General features: G+C 50.0%; 1 long non-coding RNA gene across 1 annotated transcript; it reads left to right on the top strand.

Moving 5' to 3' along the window:
* The first annotated feature begins 9,518 nt into the window (after positions 1–9,518).
* Positions 9,519–15,251, top strand: LOC309364244. Its single transcript, XR_014165774.1, has 3 exons — positions 9,519–9,752; positions 12,530–12,603; positions 15,004–15,251. It is a non-coding gene; the product is annotated as an uncharacterized lncRNA (long non-coding RNA).
* The last annotated feature ends 5,590 nt before the right edge of the window (positions 15,252–20,841 follow it).

Raw genomic sequence — 20,841 nt, 5'->3', positions numbered from 1 at the left:
TAAAGCAGGAAACGCAAGGTGTACCTTCTCCTTTTTTTTAACCCAAGGCAGGAGTGGAGAGGAAGCTACATGGGGTGAGAGTTAATAAATAATGGGTGCTGCCATTCATTTGAATTCCACAGACAGAATAGCAGGGCTCCAGCAAGACAGCGGGGAGAAGAGCCAGGTCTACGATAGACTCTCGCCTCTTACTAAGTATACCTGCCACTTACCAGTCAAAGAGGCTGTGCGTAGTTTTCTTCTCCTTCTTTGAGCAGGAACAATTGAATAGGGGCTCAACTTCAGCAAGCCAGGTTACTTACCCAGGAAGGAAATACAAGGACTGGAGCAGGTTGCATATGGGTGAATACCTTGTTATAATCACTCAGAACCCAAGACTCAACCAGCATGGACTGAACTGGCTGGGACAGAGACGCAGGAAACATTCAGAAGACCCCTTTGGGCTGCAGTCTTGTTTGTCAGGTGGTGCAGTGGGTCAGTGCGTCTGGCTGTTAACCAGAAGGCAGGTGGTTCGTGCCCACCCAGGGATGGCTGTGGGCAGGATTCCTATATATTGCAGGGGGTTAGACTCGATGACCCTCGGGGTCCCTTCCAACTCTGATTATAGGACTTCTGTGACACATAAAGGTAAAGGTACCCCTGCCCGTACGGGCCAGTCTTGACAGACTCTGGGGTTGTGCGCCCATCTCACTTAAGAGGCCAGGGGCCAGCGCTGTCCGGAGACACTTCCGGGTCACGTGGCCAGCGTGACATCGCTGCTCTGGCGAGCCAGAGCCGCACACGGAAACGCCGTTTACCTTCCCGCTGGTAAGCGGTCCCTATTTATCTACTTGCACCTGGAGGTGCTTTCGAACTGCTAGGTTGGCAGGCGCTGGGACCGAGCAGCGGGAGCACACCCCGCCGCAGGGATTCGAACCGCCGACCTTTCGATCGGCAAGTCCTAGGCGCTGAGGCTTTAACCCACAGCGCCACCTGCGTCCCTCTGTGACACATACAGGGGAGTAAATTCAATTCAGTACAGTGGGACTTGCTTCTGCCTAAACATGCATAGGATTGTGCCATACTTGTCTACTGCCCCCAACGACAATCAGTATCTTTATCCACGCAATGGTTAAAGTGGTTAAAAGTAAAGGTGTGGGAATGTTCAGGGGTGCAGGAGAGGATATATTGTGAGATTATATCCTAATCCAATTTGTGCTAACAAGTTCCCAATATATCAGCAGAGTTTATAACATTCCCCTTTAAGTTCGCAACGGTAACGTCTGCACAGGTGCGCTAGAACCCCTATAATAATTACCGTATTTTTCGCACCATAGGACGCACCGGACAATAGGACGCACCTTGTTTTAGAGGGGGGAGAACAAGGGAAAAAAATTCTTCTGCTCTCTGCCCAGCGCCCCTTCAGCGAAGCGGCAGGAGGCGCTGCGCAGAGAGTGGGAGAATTTTCCCCCTTTTGTTTTCCCGCTCTAAAACAAGGTGCCGTTTAAGGTGCGTTCAGGCGGCTACCTTGGAAGCCTGGAGAGCGAGAGGGGTCGGTGCGCACCGACCCCTCTCGCTCTCCAGGCTTCAGGTTCCTTTCGACCTGCTCTTTGGGGCTGGCGGGGGAAGCCCACCACCAGCCCCAAAGAGCAGGTCAGGGAGCAGCGGCCATAGGCGCGCGTCACCTCTCCAGCCGGGAGAGGGTCGCGGGGGGGCTGCTTTAGCCCCGTGCGTGCTCTCCCGGCTGGAGAGGTGACGCGCGCCTATGGATACTCCTAAAGCAGCCCCCCGCGACCCTCTCCCGGCTGGAGAGGTGACGCGCGCCTATGGCAGGAGCCTCCATAGGCGCGCGTCACCTCTCCAGCCGGGAGAGCACGCAGGGGGCTAAAGCAGCCCCCCGCGACCCTCTCCCGGCTGGAGAGGTGACGCGCGCCTATGGCAGGAGCCTCCATAGGCGCGCGTCACCTCTCCAGCCGGGAGAGCATGCGCGGGGCTAAAGCAGCCCCCCGCAACCGTCTCCCGGCTGGAGACGAGGGGCTGGGGCGGGGGAAGCCCGAGCTTCCCCCTCCCCCAGAACGGGACCCAGAGCCATGCCGAAGCTGCGCGCAGCTTTGGCATCGCTCTGGGAGCTTGCAGGGCTGAGGGAGGAGGAAGCCCTCCGCCAGCCTCTAAACCATGTCGGGAGACAGCGGGAGGGCGCGCTGCGCCTCTCCCGCTGTCTCCCGAGTTTGCGGGGCTGGCGACGGGGAGGAGCAGGCTTCTTCCCCCCCCCCCCCGCCAGCCTTCTAGCCAAGTCGGGGGACAGCGGGACGGGCGCGCTACGCCTCTCCCGCTGTCCCCCGAGTTTGCGGGGCTGGCGACAGGGAGGAGCAGGCTTCTCCCCCCGCCACCCTTCTAACCAAGTCGGGGGACAGCGGGATGGTGGCGTTCCGCCTCCCCGCTGTCCCCCGAGCTTGTGGGGCTGGCGGTGGGGCTTTCCTGAAGCCTGGAGAGTGAGAGGGGTCGGTGCGCACCGACCCCTCTCGCTCTCCAGCTTCAGCAAAGCCTGCATTCGCACCATAGGACGCACACACATTTCCTCTTCATTCTTGGAGGGCAAAAAGTGCGTCCTATGGTGCGAAAAATACGGTACTCTGGTAATTTCCCCTTTTGTTCCCTCTTAAAATACAAGACACGACACAGTCTTTATAAAAGTATAAAAGAGTTTACTCACGTTCTGTTCACAATATGGTCCCAGAAGGCAGACAGGCTTAAAAAGGTAAAATACACTTCAGAATCTATCTTATAGGAAGATAGTTTTCTCCTCTCTTGGCTGAGAGCCAAGAGGGCATCCTGCTTCTTTGAAAGATGAAGATGAGAGAGAGAGAGAGAGATGGCTGCCTGCCCTGTGCTTTTATCATTACCTGCACAGGTGAGGCACACCCACCTCTGGTCACATGCGGAGGAAGTCTGTTCCAGGAAGTTTACCTGCTTCCTGAACAGACATCCCTCCCCATGTTCTAACATGTAAACTCTAGGAATGTTGTCATTGACTGCTCCTGTGTTTACATCCCACAAAAGGGACCCGTGACCATTAAGTCCAGTCGCAAACAACTCTGGGGTTGCTGCGCTCATCTCACTTTACTGCCCGAGGGAGTCGGCGTACAGCTTCTGGGTCATGTGGCCAGCATGACTAAGCCGCTTCTGGCAACCCAGAGCAGCACATGGAAACACCGTTTACCTTCCTGCCAGAGCAGTACCTATTTATCTACTTGCACTTTGACATGCTTTCGAACTGCTAGGTTGACAGGAACTGGGACCGAGCAACGAGAGCTCACTCTGTCGCCAGCATTCAAACCACCAACCTTCTGATCGGCAAGCCCTAGGCTCTGTGGTTTAGACCACAGCGCCACCCGCATCCTGGTTAAAGTGGTTAAAGAATGGCAAAATGAAGAGTGTTGTTATGTGATTTAGGTTGACTTGCCTCTTGTATTCCATGAAAGCAGCCTTTAGGACTCTCCTGATGAAGTGAACCAAAGTCTGAGAATGGCGTGTTTTGTGAGAGTGCTCCCAGAAACCTGTGAGGAAACAGCAGTGCTGTACCTTCAAACATCCCAGTTGTCAAAGGATGGTTTAAAAATGGTACTACAGCAAACTTGGTAGCAATCTTTGGTCCAGATTAGCTCATTCAAAATAAAGGAACGATTGGGGTTTTTTTAAGCCAGAAGGAAAGAATGTCATTGCTGTGGAGAACTGGTTGAAGGCATTCCAGTTTTCTTCCATTGAAGCCATACACTGAAACCCCATTGCTGGAAGAAATGTATAGACTGAAGGCCAGTATGCTTGTCCTTGAATTACATTATATTTCTATAGGAGAAAACTCACAGGGCAGGAGAGTTTAGAATGAAGGCACTTGTTCATGAAGAACAACATGTTGCATTTCCACCCTTCCATTTACATAATGCACATTTGTGAGCAGCAACCCAAGTGCATTCAAGGTTGCCATTATGCATTGTATTTCTTGCTTGATCCAGCACAAAAGAAGCCGGTCTCTTCTTTTATGTCCATTGTCCTCTTTTTCTCTGCGTCTCTGGGATGACATCACAGTCCATGACGATGCCTTCCCCTGCCAGCCCATCTTCCTCTCCCACCTCTCTCCTCCACCAGGATTCTCCGAAATGGAGCCAGCCATTTGAGTAGAGAACTCAGTCATACAAACGTAGAGGGGAGTGGGGGGGGAGAGATTATGAAAATGAACAGTAAATAAATACCAGTGCTGAGGAGCTAATGCTGATAAGAGGATTTTCAAAATTAGCCATTTGCAAGAGCAGATTAAATACGTTTAATGTTGGGGGTGGAAAGCAGCTATTAAAATATGCAGCAAATGCCGCTGCAGCCCTTCCATGCGGCCCAGTCGTTTTGCCCTCTGCACACACTGTTGGCTCAGTGTTCAATGCTGGTTCAGGACACTAATTTACTGTTGTCTTGCTGGTAAACAAGCCGGCTGCTGGCAAGGGTCCAGAATTGCCCTCAGTTCACCATGTGAGATAGGATGCCAAAGGACTTCCTTAAAGGACGATGAAGCGTAGGGCAGCAACTGATCTTTCAGAAACACAGAGCGAGGAAGCTATAGTGCGGGGTTGGGCTTTGGTAGCTAAGGGGAATGGGAGGCCCCAGTTACAGCCTGCAGGGTTGAAGGACCTGCCCTTTCAGGGATACCAGTCATCTTTGGAAGCTCCTCATCCAGACTGTGTTCAGAACACCAAAGAGCTTTGCATGAAAGTGGCCCCTTCTCCCGCCACAGCCCCTTCTGCTCCAGGCAGCTTAAAGCAGCATAGCAGGGCGCATCTTGCAGAAGGGAGGCAGCATAAAGGGAAACACATGCATTGGTGTCCATGCAGCCCACAAGCAAAAGCTGCAGGCAGGGGAGGCTGGCCCATTTGGGCAAATGGGGGCACTGCCCCACCAAGCTCAGTCTGCCTTCAGCCAGCTGTCCCATCCCACCTTATAAGCAGCTCAGGTGGTGCACCGCCTGTCAGCTTCCTCCACTTAAGCCTCTTGTAGGGGCTCAGCAAGGAGGAGGGTGGGGACAAAACTAGAATGGCTCTGCCTTTTGTTGACCTCCCTGCCTTCTGCCCAGGCAGCCCCAATGGACACCAGCCCCCGCTGGCTGGCAATATGGGGGTTGGCAATGCTTGAGGAATTTATGGAAGCCCTGAGGAAAGGCCCAGTCTACATGTGGAGGTACATTAAATGTTACATGACTTCCATCATGCCAGAAAAAAGTGTGTGTGTGTGTGTGTGTGCGCACGTGCGCATGCACATCTGTCAGGAAGTTCTGGGTGGGGCTCAAGCTAAGAACTTTTGGATCTGTATGCAGCTGCTCCATGTGGTGAGCCACTGAACGATAGTACTTCCTTTCGCAGCTTTGTATCCTCAGGTCCTGGCCTGATCCCACACACCCATGCTACACCCATGCTGGTCATAGGACACACCCACCCCTGGACACAAAGGAAGTTTTCTCTCCCAATAAAGCCTTGTTTGAGCAACAACAGCCTCCTACAGGTGTTCTCTACTCTGCTGTATTCACAGTTCAGGCCCGTCCCTGGCCGCCTACTTATTTTTAAAAGGCGGAACCAGCCTATCTAGATTACTGCAATGTGTTATATGCAGGGCTGCCTCTAAAGACAGTTCGGAAACTTCAGCTGGTGCAGAATTCAGGTCTCATTGTTTATCTTTTTACTTGGGTTAACAGAAAACAACAGCGATATTTAGGAATGTAAACTTTCGGATTTTTTACTTTTATTTATCAAAAAATTATACACACACACCATTAAACAGACTTTAGCAGACTTTGTTGTGCATTTGCTGGGCTCAGCTCTTGACCTGGGTTCTTCACATTGACGTGACCTGTGAGGTAATACACTGATGACCTTATTTCATGCATGTGGGTTGGGTGGGTGTTTCTCAGTCCTTAGAGGTTTCCTCCTCCAGACATTCCCCCAGCATGCGGATGATCCTGTCATCCCTCAGCATGGGGAGATCCAGCATGGACACAGGGTGGTGATCCAGTGGGTCCGCCAACTCTTTTCTCCACACACAATTAGAGAATGCCTGAAAGGGATTAAGGTTCCTGTATCCTGTGGTCGGCCTTTGGTTTGTTCCTGGCTGTACCCTGTATTTGACCTTCAGCAGGGGCAAAACTAGGTTTTATTTCCCCCGGGTCAAAGACCCAGTTTGCACCCACTCCGCTATAGCTCTGCCTTCAGTTGTGACCTACTCTTCACCCCATAGCTCCTGGTTCATCTGAGACTGTGGCCTCAGACTCTGATTCCATTCTCTGCCCCAGCATCTCTCTGCACTTTTCTCCCAGCCATTCCAGGACCTGGCATTTGGCTGAGAAAAACATATATGGAGAAAAGTTTCCACAGTCCAATTCTCACCTGCACACCCCTCTTGTTTTGTTTTTAATTGGAAATATCACTCCTCCTTCTTCCTAAGCAATTGGGACAGTTCTGGGTCGAAGCACACAGAACTGCCCCTGTCATGTCATGCCAAGCTTTGCTTATCTTCAGGTAACACCAGTGTGCTTCCTTCTCTGCTGTGGTTTGTTCCCTTAGCAGCACCCTTCAAGAGGAGAAGGAGGCCTCCTTCTGTCCTCTCTCTCCCCCCACCACTGCCCAAAGTAGGCAGGCAGCTTGGTGATTGATGGCCACTTTCCCTCCATTGCGATCGATGCTGTGTCACTCGGTCAACATGGTAGGGATTTTTTCCTTATTTAAATCAATCAGGCCTGAAATTTCTTGCTGGCTCTGACAGCTGTGGAGCCCATGTGGCCAGTCCAGGCTTTCCAAGAGCTGGGGAGCCATGAAAGGGTAAAAGGGTGGGGGAAGCCGTCTATGAGAAAACTAATGGGCAAGTCAATCTGTGCAAGTGAGGTCCAGGGACTTCCTAAAGACAGGAAGCCGTTTTCGAGCACAGCCTGGACGGCTGAATTAACCTCCGGTGATAACTGGGTCTCCAAAACCAACTCTTGCAGGAAATCTTGCTTCAGTACTCCTCTGGCTCCTAGGGGAGGGGAGGAAAAGTGGATTCTTCCTTCCTAGGGCCCCTTGGAAGCTTATCAGGGAATGTGTCATGGACCGGCCGAATGCAGAGGAGTGGTGGGAGGGAACCCCCAGGGAGGAAATACTCAGAGAAAAGGGATTGGTGGTGGGACGAAGATGAGTGGTCAGAGGGCAAAGTAGGAGCAGAATTGGAGGTGTCAGAAGCTGAAAAGGCAACAGGGTTTAGTGAGCAGGAAGAGGCTGTGGCAGAGAGAGGTCCAGAAGCAGAGGCAGAAGCAGAGACTGGAGAGGAAGGGGAGGCAAGAGGTAGAGTAGAGGCAGGCTGCTGAAGAAGCCAGGGAGTCTCCTGCTCCTGCTGTAACCAGCTCCTCTCCCTTCTGGTCTCCTAGAAATCAGGGGAAATGAAGAAGGCAGAGCAAAGAGAAACAAGATGAAGGAGCCTCAGGTTGCTGGGGAAGGACCTGGGGGAGGAGGAAACTCGAGAGCTGTAGGAAGGCAGGGTCCTCCAGTCCTTGCAACTGCCTCATTGGGGCAAGACCTACTGGGAAGAGCTGCTATGATCACTAGGCCTGAGCTGTTTTGATTTCTTTGAATAAAGAGTTAACTTCATGGACACTGAGTTGCTGACCAGCTCCTGGCTGACCAGCTCCTGGCTCTGGACTTAACATTCAGTGACGGAAGACAAGCTTCTGGAAAGCTAGTCTTCTGTAACTCATCCTTCCCTGCAATGTGTGTGAGGCAGGTTAGGTGGGCACATTCCAGGGCAAACTCTTGATTTGTGAAGGGAAACTGACTCAGCCAACCAATGTGGGGAAAAGTTAGCAAAGGGAGAAGTGAAAACTCTTCTCATTTTCCTTTGGGTTTCAGAGAGTCACAGAATTCTAGAGTTGGGACCATAAGAGTCATCTAGTCCAGTCCCTGCAATGCAGGAATCTTTTGCCCAATTTGGGGCTCAAACCCATGACCCTGAGCTCAAGAGTCTCATGCTCCTTTGACTGATCTCTCTCTCTCTCCCTTCAGGTGAAAGGAGCTTCCTGTTTTGTGAAGCATTATCCAGAGAGTGATGCTGACTTGTGTGTGGTGGCGTTCTATGGCACAAACTCCCAGGTAAGAGTGTGTTTACAGGTTTTCAGCCGCAGTCTCATTCCCTTCCTTACGCCCAGATAGGCAACCGATCATCCTGTTCCTGCCTGCACCTGCCACACAGCGAGGCTCCATTAAGGACGCCTCCTTGGCTTCCAGCAACATGGTCACAGCAGTCTGCCGTGCAACACATCGCTTTGAAGCGCGTGGGTTTTGTACCAGGGCCAAGCAGCTGCAGCAGCATTTTCCTCGCGAGCACGCCGAGATGCCCCCAATCCACTGTCTACTCGCACACCTCGCACAAGAAAGTGTGTGTTTGTGTGTGTGTGCATGTACGTGCGCTCCCTCGCCCATCCGGCCGCGGTTTCCCCCCCGAGTCTCGAAATACGCCGAGTTGGGAGAAAAGCGGCCGAAGAGGGCTTGCATCAGGAAAAGACTTGCCAGGGGTGAAACTGCCCCTCTCTCGCCTCCCTTTACAGCTCTTCGACGGCGGCAACAGGTTGGCCACCCCGTCTCCCATCCAGGCGGCGGCGCCGACCCAGCGTTTCGAGATGGGGGGAGGGGGAGGAATCCATGGGCTCCAGCCACAAACCCTCGCGATTTCTCCATCCATTTCTTCTCCGCTTCCTGCCAAGACACCGTCTAAATCACACAGGCCGCACTGATGCCCAGCGACGCCATCACAGGAGTAAGAAAGTGCCAGGAACGGGAAGAGCTTTTTGGAGGCTTGGTGACACTGTTGGGGGGTGCAAGGCAAGCTGTGTGTGCTTGGTGGGAAACTGGGTGACGAGAAAGCCACCCCCTCCCCTCGCTGCCTGCGGCGACTGATGGTTTGATGAGCATATAATCTGGCCCAGTTTCCACGAGGTATTCAAAAGGAGGTCACCTAGGAGCGCGCGGAGGGCCGGCGCTGGCAGCGGGATGCGCTCCCCCTGCTCTCTTCCTCTTCTACACTCCAGGCCCTAATGAAGCACGTGGCGCTCGCAGGGGGCGCGAGGGAGCCTCACGCGAAACGCCTGTTCTTGTAGGCCGCAAATAAAAAAGGCAATTTATAGAACCCACAAATAAGAGCGTTGTTCATTTAACTGACATGGTGGTTTGCTGGGGTTCCCCCACCGCCTGCTTTATTCGAAACGGCTGGGGAAAAGACCCCTGATAAACTCTTCCCTTTTAAAATCATAAAATTGTAGAGTTGGAAGGGACCCTGAGGGTCATCTAGCTCTACCCTCTGCAAAGCAGGAATATGCGAGGATCGAGCAAGCGGGGTTGGGTTTTAATTTGCATTCGCTCTATTGCTGTCGGCCGCCCTGGGGCGTTCGGGTGCAAGGCGGGCTAATAGAAACAATCGTAAAAACGGAAACACGGCGCCGCCGATTGCGTGACGCCGCCTTGCCGGCCGGGCGTTTCTTCTTCCGCGTTGCCGCCTCTCTTCTTCGGGGAGCGCCCGCTAATTAAAGCGCTCGGCTCGGCTTTGCCCGAGGCGGCTTTGCCCGGCGGCTGCTCCTCCTCCCTCCTGCCTGTCTGCGTCCCTCGCTGCCTCTTCCCCCGACGCGCGAAGAAGGGGACGCGGGCGCAGCTCCAGGTGGCTTCCGAGACGCCGCGGCGAAGTGGGAGCGGAGAGCGAGAGAGACGTCGAGTGCTGAGGTAAACAGATTCAAAGCCAATTATCCCGAGCAGCCTCCCGGCCTCCCCGCGATGGGGGAAGGAGACGCCGCCAATGACAAGCTCGCACGCTGGCAGGGACTGGCGGGCCGGGCACGTGCAATTACAGGGATGGAAAAGCCCGCCCGTCTCGCAGAGTTCACTTGGGCTAACTAGGGAGAGCGTCAGCGCAAGACTTTGGGGCCACAAGTCCGCAGCAGTGTCGGATTTACGTATAAGCTAAACAAGCTATAGCTTAGGGCCCCACTCTCTTGGGGCCCCCAAAAAAATTTAAAGCAAAAAAAACCTGGATGTAAATTTCCAAAATATAAATAAAAAACAAATAAAATAAAACCTACATACAGCAACAGTGTTTTGTGTTGTGTAGGCTCCTATTTGTTATGTGCAAAATGGCTTTAGATACCTATTAGGTCTATAAATTACTATATGGCATATATTCAACACAAAAAACAGCGACAATTTGATGACAAAGGACAGCTGGACATATAAAGGGCCCCATTACCTTCCGTAGCTTAGGGCCTCATCGAACCTAAATCCGGCCCTGGTCCACAGCCTCACTCCTGAGCAGTGGCGTAGCGTGGGTTGTCAGCACCCGGGGCAAGGCAAGTAATTTGCACCCCCTAACCCGTGGATTTGCGCCCCCTAACCCTAACCCCCAGATGTTGCGCCCGGTGCGGCCGCCCCCCTGCACCCCCCACGCTACGCCACTGCTCCTGAGGGACCCAAAACGTTGTAAGTCACGTTCTGAAGCGACTTGAAGGAACACATTAACGTCTGGAAAAGCCCAGTTGCGTTCAGAGTTTAAAAGCACCTAACTGCGCCACTGCTGGTACTTCTGTAGAGGATTGGTATACTTTGCTTGGTATGTGTGGTGCTGGGGTTGGCATCATAGAATGTCAGAGCTGGAAGGGCCCGCAAGGGTCATCCAGCCCAACCCTCTTGCAATGCAGGAATCTTTTTGCCCAACCCCCACAACCCTGAGATTAAACGTCTCATGCTTTGCTGGCTGAGGCAGTCGCGCAGTCTCCTTGGCTTTGCACAGGGGTGGTACTGGAGGGAGTTCAGATCCCAGCACTTCTGTAAAATCTGCTGGTGACCTTGAACCCGTCACTCTCTGACTATCTCCCAGAGTTGTGAGGATGAAGGAGGTGGAGTGGGGACCTTGAAAACTATTTTGACCTCTTTGGAGGAAATCCTACATGCCTCAGTTGCATCCGAAATGTGAGCGAGCGGTGGAAGGCTGTCCGCTGATGTCAGAGATTGTGTATAGAGAAATCCAGAGAGCAGTGTAAAGAGCAGCTAGAAGCAACACCCTTTTATTTGTTATTAGGGGCTCCTTGCAAAGATAGCAGGAAGGTGAATATTGGATGAATGAAGCCATAAAATGCAAACTAAGGGCCAGTTCACATAGATATGGTTATTCTTCATTACTGCAGCATCAAATGAGGACTTGCTCATGTGAATGAGCCACATAGAATTTTCACATCAGTTGCTCTGCTTTTTTATGGAGTTGGTTTTCACTTTCAGCTGCAAATCATCCTGGTGAGTAATCAAAGGATGTTCATGAATGCTTGAACCACTGACTCAACGCCTGCAGTTCTTTTTGGGTGGGTTGGGATGTGGAGGCATTTCCAGGTGAAGGCTTTTGCTGACACCCAGCCGGCTGGCTGTGGGTGTCCAAGCACATAAGTCAACCCCGGTGCTACTGACTTCCTTGTCCCAATAGTACAATTGGCAGAGTCTTTGTTTGTGGCAAAGTCCAGACAAGATTTTGTTGTGCAACCCCCAGCATTTTTTTGTGTCTTTTCTCTAGGCCCTGTTTCACCACTTCAGATTTTGCACTCAAGTCTGCAGCCAGCACTGCACTCCTTTTATTAAGAGTGCTTCCTTCATTTTAGTTTTGTATCCCTCTACTGAATATACAGAGGTAATGCAGAAATGAGGTAAAATTCACCAAGGATGCCAGTTTAGTTATAAAGAGTGCAATCTATTCCTATGATCTGCCTCCTTCCTGAATCAAAGATGTTGGATCTTCTCTTTATACTTTGGACTTTAAGGAGGCTGGTTTCAAATAGCTTAAGGAACTACTGGATGAGATCCTATACTCAGAAATACTCAAAAGAGAAGGGAGTCCAAGATGGATGGGAGTTTCTTAAAGGTGAACTATTGAAGGCTCAAATGCAGACAATTCCAACAAGAAACAGAAGTGGACGGCATCTATAGAAAGTGGTGTGGCTGCTTAAGGAGCTTGCAGATGAGCTCAGATGTAAGAGGGGCATGTAGAAGAAATGGGAGAAAGGGAAAAACACGAAGGAAGAGTATACACAAGTAGCCAACAGTTTCAGGAGGGTCAGGTGGGCCACAGCTCAGAATGAGTTCAGGCTTGCAAGAGAGAATAAGAGTTTGGATTTGATATCCCGCCTTTCACTCCCTTGAAGGAGTCTCAAAGCGGCTAACATTCTCCTTTCCCTTCCTCCCCCACAACAAACACTCTGTGAGGTGAGTGGGGCTGAGAGACTTCAAAGAAGCGTGACTGGCCCAAGGTCACCCAGCAGCTGCATGTGGAGGAGCGGAGACGCGAACCTGGTTCCCCAGATTATGAGACTACCGCTCTTAACCACTACACCACACTGGAAAGTTAAAAGGATACTTTGGCTATGTTCAGAAGCAAGAACAAGCGGTCCTCTGCATGGAGAAATGCTGTTGGGGGACAAAGGGAACTGCTCAACACCTACTTTGCCTCTGTTTTTACCCAAAAGGAAAGCAGTGACCAACCTGGTGATAACAGAATAATGCAAAGAGGGAGCTGCAGCCAAAGTCAGGAAAAGAGGTGGTATGTGAACACCTAGCTACTTTAAATGAATCCAGATCTCCAGGGCCTGATGAGCTGCATCCAAGGGTACTAAAGGAGCTTGCAGGTGTAATCTCAAAGCCTCTATCTATATTTTTGAGAATTCTTGGAGAACAGGTGAGGTCCCTGCAGACAGGAGGTGGGCAAAAAAGGGGGGGAGACCCACTACCGGCAGGTCAGTACCATTCTATGATTCTATAAATTTATGCAAATGTACCTGTTCACTCCTATGTCTCCTGCCCAACCCCAAAAGAAGAAGGAAGCAGCTGGGGGGGGGGGGAATCATGCAGTAGCTGGACTGACAGTTCATAAATAATCCGGTTTAGCTTCTATTGAAGGGAAATTAGTGAAAGGGTGAAAATGATAAATGTACGCACAAGTACACAAACACATCTGAGCATATCCCTAAATTGAAATCGCATGCATGCTCTCACACAGTGATGATTACAATCTCTTCCTTGGTATCTGCAAAAATCCATCCTCTTTGCTAATTTTTTTTAAAAAAACAGATGCTGTTCACTTCACTTAGTTTAAGCACCCGTAACACAAATATAAAGCGTACAATGGCTAGAATGTACGTTCCTTTTAAAAATGGTTCTCTCCCCCCCGTATTCCACATTAATAACATTCACAAATGACATATTCCAGACTGGAAGCCATTTTTAGCATCAGTTGTGAGAACACCCTAAGCCTATTGGGCAGGCATGCAGATGGAAGGGCCTCCCTGGGGGCTGTCAGAAAAAAAATTATATTGTGACAGAGGGAATCCATGTTGCTTATCGCTGTACAAAATTCAGCAGAGCACTGTGCAGGGAGAAACAATCTTTACACATATTTGCTCAAGTCTTTGGGGGCTTGTTTTGCAAACTGTGCAGACCACCTTCCCTGCCATCCCAATCCTGCATAAGCTGAATGAATGTGCTTGTGGCAAACTGGTCATGTGCATTGGCCTGGCACAAGCACAAATCGCTGGCGTGCTCACAATGAGCTATGTGGATTTTCTCCCACAGCTTATCGATGGCATGCTGTCAGTTTGTGCTTATGGAGGTCTGATGCACATGACCAGTTTGCCATGCGCATGTTCCATTCGTGCTAGGAGAAAACAGTGGCTGCACAGATTGAATTAAGCCATAACCATGGCCATATAAATTGCCCTTTAGTTTAACAAGCACTGAGTCACAGCAGAATCAAAGCATTGTGAGGCTGCAAGTGATCCCAGGTCATCTGTCCAATCCACTACATGGAGGTGAGATATACTGCTGTCTGTCACATTGACTTAATATATCCCTGACCATTGCTGTCCCTGCTCAGCCTCCAGCGAAGGACAAACTGTGCCAGCGTGGATAGTGTTAAACTTTGAACAGGAAGATCAGAGTTCAGATCCCGATTCTGCCATTAAGTTTGCTGAGTAGTCATAGTAGTCTGCATGTCATGCTTGATTTCAGGCAGGAGTTCACCAGGACCTCCACCTCACCCCCATTCTTGCAGCTACATCCGAGCAATGGGAATTTGTGTGTGTGTTGCAACATGAGGGCCTGACAGAGCATACTGTCAAAATTTGATTAAGGAAGAGCTTTTTCGCATAATGCATAGTTAAATCATGGAATTTGCCACCACAAGTTATACTGATGGCATCTATCACTACATCTTTTGGTAATGAATTTCATAGTTTAAAAGGGAATTACACACATTCACAGAGGATAAGGTTGTCAACGGCTGCTAGTCACAAAGGCTAGATATATATTGCCTCCAGTATCAGCGGCAATATGCTTCTGAATGCTGGTTCCTGTGAAGAAATCAGAGGCAAGTTCTTCTATTTTCAACTAACCACATTGGGTGGAATTCAGGGTCATGCTCAGTGGGATATGGGTGCACAGAATGAAGTCCACTCACAAAGTGAGATTTGCTCCCCTTGTGCACTTCCTAAATCTGTTCTTGGTGTTTCCCCAACCCCCCCCCCGAACAGATTTAGGGGGTGAGGGAGGGGAAGCAAGATTGCATGACTAGACTTCAGTCTGTGCACACAGTAATTGTCATGGACTGGTTGGACACGGATGAATGGTGAGAGGAGCCAGCTGGGGAACACCCAAGGGAAGAAGGTTCAGAGCCCTGGGAGTGGTGGTGGGACAGCGATGAATGGTCAGAAGGAGAAAAGGGAGAAGACTGGGAAGAGGAGGGTTCAGAAGCTGAAGAGGTAGCAGGGCTTGGGAGAGTGAGTTGGGAGAGTCGGTGGCAGAGATAAGCCCAGAATCAGAGGCAGATGCTGAAGCAAGAGAGTGGAAGGAGGGAGGCCAAGAGGCAAGAGGAAGAGATGAGTCAGGCTAGTGTCACAGATGTCTCCCCCTCCTGCTGTAAGAAGCTCCCTTCCCCCCTGTCTCCCAGAACAAGAAGAGGGCTGAAAAGAGCAGAACAATGATAGGCTGCATGAAGGCGTGGTCTCTGACTGCTTGGGAAAAGCCCTGGAGAGCAGATGACACAAGCTGTCGGAAGGCAGGGACTTTCAGCATCGGCAACTGATTTCATGGAGTAAGACCCACAGGGAATGAGCTGTTGTGTTCATTAGGTGTGATGCTCAACCAAGTCTGCCAAGATCATGGTTTTGCTAATAAAGAGTTAACTCCAACTTTGAACTTTGTGTGATTTACTGACCAGCATGCGCTCTGACAATATAGAATCATAGAGTTGGAAGAGACCACAAGGGCCATCGAGTCCAACCCCCTGCCAAGCAGGAAACACCATCAGAGTAATTTAGATGAATCCCACCCATTGTGGTGTTTGGTGTGAACCAGGACAAGCTAGTTAGTTTTCACTGTGATTGGTTCAAACAAGCCACCTTCAAATGTTGGTTTATGGTCCTGGTTTGTTCAATAAACCAGTTAAAACTTAAGGCAGTTTGCAGTGTGGATGCAACAAGAACCTGTGGTTAGTGAAAAATGGAAATGGATGATTCCCCCTCGTGCCTGTGCCATGCGAGAAAGGAGCAGCTTCATGCAGGTAATGGTAAACTATGGTGTAGCATCACTTCTGAAACATATTAGTGTTTCTGATAGGTTTTTAGGGTAGCCAGCCTCATGGTGCTTGCTCCTGACCCCAGCCTACATCAGTATCAGGAAGGATGGTTTTTCATCTCCCAGAAGCTGGGCCAATGCTTGTGAGGGAGAGTTACAATGGGCAGGCTTGCAGCATGGCTTGGGGAGACAGTGCAAGACGTCTGCTTTGGATCGTCTCTCCACTCAGCCAAGCAGAAATCTCATTACAGTTCAACACAAAGACTCCATCCCTGAAGCAAGTGCACCTGATCTTGCAGGAGGTGGCAGGGAAGAGGTGGAGGGAAACATACAGATGCAGAGCAGCAGAAGGGAAGGATTTCAGGAGTGCAAATGAGGCTAGCGAAAGGGTTGTTCCAGCCCAAACCATACCACCCTCCCCACTTTGTGCTTTCAGCTGGATGCTAGTACCGCTTTGTGCTCCACTCCTCCTCCCTTCTCTTTCTCCCCTTCCTTCCATTTAACAGAGTCCAAAGCTGGCCTGTTTCCATCCTGCTTAACCCCAGTCCCTGTCCCTCACTGCCTACCACAAACACACACTCTTCCCTCCCTCCCAGGCTTTTGTCTCTGGCTGGGATAAGAACCAGGTCATGCTTGGGATAAAGACCAACTGCAGCTTGTTTCCCAGGGGGACAACTGGCTATGCAACACCTACCCCATAAAGTGCTGCTGTCTGCTCTTGTAACACGATTAAATGCCTGCCTGTGGCTCTATGATAAATACTCATACCTCCTTGCCCCACTTCAAGCAGTAAGCTCTCCTGGCCCAGAAATAATAATAAAAAATCCCAACTTATCTTACAAAAGCCCTTCAGATGACCCAGAGAAGGCAAACCCTGACTCTTGGTGGTAGGAAGAAGGCGGCGGGGGGGGGGGGGACGACAGGACACTCCTACCCCTAAAACTGGCATCTTTAACCCCTTTTGGCCCATGGGTGCATCTGCCACCTGGAGGAACTGTTGTGGGCACCACAAATGAGTCACAACTTTCCCCTCCCCACCTGCACCCCATTGCTCCCTGCACCACAATTAGGCTCATGAAAAGCATTCTCTTGGCTAACGAAGTCTTCTTTAAAATTTAATTTCCACACTGGGAAGGCTAGAACTCCAGAGGAAGCCTCTGTAAGCAGATGTTCATCCATGGGGCAGCCACACTGATGTCCCACATCCAAAAGCATGACAGAACACATCACACTCAGCTGTCACCCCTGGAAGTGCCCTGCCTACTAGAAGACCTCCAATCCTACAGGATGCCTTCCTCTACTCACTCAGAGGCTGGGGATTCTTTCAATGGCATTGCTTTGGTATTAAGTAGCACAATTAACTACTGGCTGTCATGGTGGGGCTTTGCTACTAGCTCATTACCATTTAACAATGCTAAATAGTCAAGAGTTAGCCAGTGGTCTCCTAGCATGTGTTGGACCCTTGCTCAGATGTAGCCATCCACATGGAACCTCTGATGGGCTATAGGGCCAGAAAAAGAGAGATGGTGTGCAAAAAGCAGGCTGCGTGGTATCCATTCCAGCATGCAGTGTGCCCAGTAGAAGCTCTCCCCTCTCCCAAGACCGGCTCCTCTCCAGCAGCATTTTGGCCTTTGCGTGCCTTGATGGCTCCAGCTCTCACATGCAGCTCCCTCTCCTCTCTGTATGCGCTGCTGGGCTTTGGCTCCCAGCCATTGCAGGCGCTGTGCAGTGCACAGCTTCTCACCTGTCAGGAGCTACATGCACTCTGGGAGAGCTGGGCTGGTGATAATGGAGTCCCCCCGCCCCCAGCTGTTCAGATAGATCTACATCAAGGAAGGTAATCAGGTTGATTTTCTGCAGCAGGTACAATCAGACAAAATAATTCTGACAGGCTTGGAAAGAAGTCCCTTGCAGGGAAAAGGGGGTGCGGAGGAAACGCCTAGCCTCGGAGCAGGGAAAAACAGGGACCTCTATCTCAGTGTAACAGCACTTGGTTGGTGGCCCTGTGTCTAGGAGCCTCCACCTGGAAGACCCCACCAAAGAGCTCTGCACTGGGTTTGGGACTTTGCCGCTTGATACTTCTGAGGCCACACAGCCTCATTTCCATTGCACACCTAGAAGAATACCCCATGTTCAAGCAAAGAGGTCTGTGCATATGGGCTTTGTGATCCTGGAACAAGTCACCCCCTCTGCCCCAGCCCTACTTTGTACCATTGCAGCCATTTGCATCGAGTGCTCACATAGCGTCGTCATTGTTTATTATTTATAAAATGCCTAATATATACTAAGAACTGTACCTGAGCAGAGCTCCTTCCCTGAGGCTCACAATTTAAAATACATGAGACCAAAGGAGAGGGGAGTTGTAAGGAGGGGAAGAAAGAACTTTGCTGGATGAAAGCAAAAGGAAGCAAGACAGAGTTAAAAACTATTCAATTAATAATCGTAACAATAAGAAAAGAAGAAAACACACAGAAATGCAAGAGAGAGCACGGCGAGTGTTTTAATAATATCCTAAAGCAAGGCAAAGAGGCCAGCTGAGTATCTGAAGTGAGAGAATTCAGTGCACAAGGGGCCAAGAAAAACCCAAGCCACAAAAGTGGGGACGCTTAAAGGAGGGTTAGTAAGATGCGTATTTGATAGACTGAGCAGCTAAGAAGGAGGAGAGGCAGAAAGCAATGAAGATAGATAAAGAAGAAGGAGCAAGACCATGAGGAGGCTTAAAGGTCAAAAGTTTAAATTTAAAATGGAACAATAGAGGAAGTCAGCGAAGGGAAACAGAGACACGTAACATGTTTAAAGTGCAGGGAATAAAAGATACACAAGCAAAAATGTTGAGGATAAAGATAATAGGCTGAAACTGTAAGACAGGACAGGAAGAGAAGTAAGTAAAACATGACATCTAGGATGGGGAACCTGTGACCCTCCATAGGACTCTATCTCCTACCTTCCCTGGCCACTAGTCATGCTGGCTAGGACTGATAGGGAGTTGGAGTCCAATATACACTTTTTCGCCAGCCCAGGTGCTGATCTGAGCCTGGGAAAAGCACATTCAGATGAAAGAGGAAGTGTTGCTCTTCTGACTTCCTTCTTCAGCTCTATGTAGTTTTGGGGCCAGGGCTGGTGGTAATCACCCTTGCAATCTCATGACAAAGGGGGCAGTGTATGTGTGGGGAGCAGGAGAGGGGCTCATAGGCTTCATGCTCCTGAGGATAGGTCCTCAAGAGTGTCAGAGCACCCACTGGTGACACATTAGCAACCCCAGCGATAGAGAACGGTCCAAGTGAGAACAGAATTATACAACCTTGTGGGTTCCCTAGTCCTGCTCCTTGCAAGGCAGGATCTCAACTAAAGCATTCATGACAGATGGGCATCCAACCTCTGCCCAAAAACCTCCAATGAAGGAGACCCTACCATCTTGTGAGGGAGTCTGTTCCACTTACGTCCAGCAAGACCTGAAACTCCTCTTTGTTTATTCTACAAATGGGTCCTAAGTAGCAAAAAAATGGTTAGCTGTTTCTGAAGCGGAATTTACTTAGTGATCTTAGGAAGCTATGCTCCATGCCTGACTGTCTTGTTCATTAATATAAAGTGAAAATGACACACCTGAATAACAAACTGCTGACTTAGTAACCAGATAAGAAATCCTTTGGGTGTGAGGAGACTCCTGATTGCTGTCTTTTTTCCTTCAAAAGAAGTTAATAGCAACTAGCTCAGCTGGTAAAGCGTGAGACTCTTAATCTCAGGGTTGTGGGTTTGAGCCCCTGTTGGGCAAAAGGAGTCCTGCATTGCAGGGGGTTGGACTAAATTATCCTCATGGTCCCTTCCAATTCTACAATTCTATGATTCTTTTGACCCCGACTTCATATGACTGGGACAATAGTGCTGGGGGAGGAGGTGTTAGCCATATTCCCCATTCGAAATGCATTGTTCAGGGCCAGTTCTACAATGGAGCAGGATGAAATGACCTGCTTCAGGTGGTACAAAGGTTTGTGTCATAGATAAAGGCTGGGATTGGTGTCTGAATGGTACAGCATATCTGTCTGAAGAGATAACCCTTGTGTGGGCACAGCAGCATCTGTGCTCCACTTCAGACACCAACATATCTAGGATTAGTCCTCATCTACACCCCCATGACTTGCTATTTACCCCATGAGAAGGAGGAAACATATCTATTGATTTGGTACCTGTACATTCCCCCTCCAGGCATCTAGCAGGTTAAGAGGCTGGTTTAAATTGAGATGATGATTGGGGAGGAAAGGGCTAAATCTTCCTTTATCCCAGCACCACACCAGAGTCCTGATCCAATTTCCCCCAATTTTCTAGATGCTTTTTAAAAATACACAATCTTTGGTGTCTTGTCTCATTTGGTCCAGACAGTGAACGTTTATCATTGAGTATATATGGAAAGAAATAGAGAGGAGCAGTTCAGCAGAAAAACCAGCGCATGTTCATACTTTCCACATGTAGACTATGTCCATGCAATCTCAGATCAGTGAATTGGCAGGGTCATAATTGTCCTGGTGAAGAGATGCATGTTTTGTCTAATCTCTGTTTGCCTCACCACTTAACCCCGGGAAAATCCACGGTTTGCTGCTGAATCAGACCAAACAGCAGTCAGGTTTTCCATGGATTGCTGTTTGTTCCAATTCAGCAGGAAAGAGTATGCATTCCATGGGAAAGCAGTGGGGAAAATGCAGAACTACTCGGACCCATGCTTTCTAGGCAGGGGACAAGCAGAAGCGTGGACAAACCCTCACTTGGTCCAGCTAGTGAACATGTCACTGAGTATTTGTAGACAGAAATAGAGAGGACCAGTTTGTTGCTTTGGTTAATGTTTGTAGAAATATCTCTGCACCTCATATTGTTGTGTGGGGTTGCTTTCATTAATTTGGGGGAGGTTTCTCCTTACACAGTGTGTGCATGTGTAAAAATAGCTGTTCTGGTCTAGGAACCAGGGTCAAATCTCTGGCCTGATGAGATGACGTGATCTGGAGAGGAGCCCGCTCAGAACTGAATTCTCTTGGGCATGAGCTGCTCCCAGAATGGGTACAGGAATACAGAGATTACACATGGTAGGGCATGGCTGTTTGTGTATGTTTGTGGAGTGTGGGCAGGGAGACATTTGCACACACAGCCACTTGTCACAGGCTCATCTCAGACCATGACAGGCATATGGAATGGGGAAGGAGGACAGGTGCCAGCTGTGCGACAT

Source organism: Podarcis melisellensis (assembly GCF_964234715.1).
Source record: "Podarcis melisellensis genome assembly, chromosome: 2".
Classification (NCBI taxonomy): Eukaryota; Metazoa; Chordata; class Lepidosauria; order Squamata; family Lacertidae; genus Podarcis; species Podarcis melisellensis.
Note: the sequence above shows the minus strand (reverse complement) of the source record. Positions and strands in the feature narration are given on the sequence as shown.